Below are 1,205 nucleotides of genomic sequence, written 5' to 3'. Positions count from 1 at the left end.
TCATAAATCAATAGATCACACACACACACACTGTATTTGTATTAGCATAACATATCAATAATTATGTGTGGTTTTTGAGCAATTTTTCAAAATTTAATTATTTCAAACAAATGCAAGTTAGTAAATCTGAACAATAAAACACTTCATAAATGCTCACTAAATTATTTTTTATCTTACATGTATTTATTTACTCACTTACCCCAGTTTCATCTTCATTTTGTCTCTCACTACAAAAGGAAACCTTGAATAGCACCACCTTCACTATCAAGGCACACAACATTACTACAAACAAACAAAACATGTAAACAACAACAAAAATAAACAAAATAAAAATATCAACAAATATACTCACTCTCCAGTCCTTACAACAGATGTGCTCAGGAGTCTATCGAAGTCGGTTAGTTCGTTTGTTTTGTATATTTCATCAAAACTGTCTCTGTCAGTAGTGTCATTATTAATATGAGGTACTGCTGGAGGAGTGGGTTCTTCATCTTCAATATTAGCAATAAATAGAAAAATATTTAATGATAAACATATTAATTTTGGAATAAAATATCATATCAATGCAGCGTACATGTACATGTACATGTATGATATTCTTTATCATTTAAAAATATTACATGTACATGTACAAGGTACATGTACATGCCTCATGTAAGAATGACCTTTTTCAATTTTAACAAAATTTGGCCAAATACTCTGTACTTACACATACAGTACAGGGAATTTTGCCTGATTTTGGAGCAAATTTAAAATTTGTAAAAAAATCAAAAGTTGATCAGAATCAGCTCAAAATTTCTACGCAACATGAATATGTATCAAAAATGTAATAAAAATAGACAATTCTCTCCTTGGTATTTTTGGCAAAATTGAGAAATTTTTGTCTAATTTTTGAGCAAACTTTAAAAAGTTGTAAAAATCCAAACTTGATTGGAATCTGCTCAAACTTTTTACATAGCATAAGTACAATGTACATGTACATGTACATGTACTAGTTTCCATACATTGGCTTCTCCTTCTTTTGGTACAAACACTCCAAAGAACACGTTAATAGCCATCTGCTTGTCTGTGTCTAGTGGGTGTGGTCATGAATTGAAGCTCCACCCACCACCAGTCTTACCAGTGAATGCGTTCCTATAGTACCTCAGAGTGCTCGTGTATATGTCTCATCCATGATTCTTCATTGGAGCCACTTTACGATAAGT

At 31.5% G+C, this 1,205-nt stretch overlaps 1 long non-coding RNA gene across 1 annotated transcript; it reads right to left on the bottom strand.

The window, feature by feature from the left end:
- Positions 1–204: 204 nt before the first annotated feature.
- Positions 205–1,205, bottom strand: LOC109593399 (uncharacterized). Its single transcript, XR_002190934.1, has 4 exons — positions 1,121–1,205; positions 1,005–1,072; positions 353–491; positions 205–282 (listed from the first exon to the last, which is right to left on the bottom strand). It is a non-coding gene; the product is annotated as an uncharacterized LOC109593399 (long non-coding RNA).

This window comes from Amphimedon queenslandica, unplaced genomic scaffold, assembly GCF_000090795.2.
Source record: "Amphimedon queenslandica unplaced genomic scaffold, v1.1 AMPQUscaffold_1698_Cont26294, whole genome shotgun sequence".
NCBI classification, from domain to species: Eukaryota; Metazoa; Porifera; class Demospongiae; order Haplosclerida; family Niphatidae; genus Amphimedon; species Amphimedon queenslandica.
Note: the sequence above shows the minus strand (reverse complement) of the source record. Positions and strands in the feature narration are given on the sequence as shown.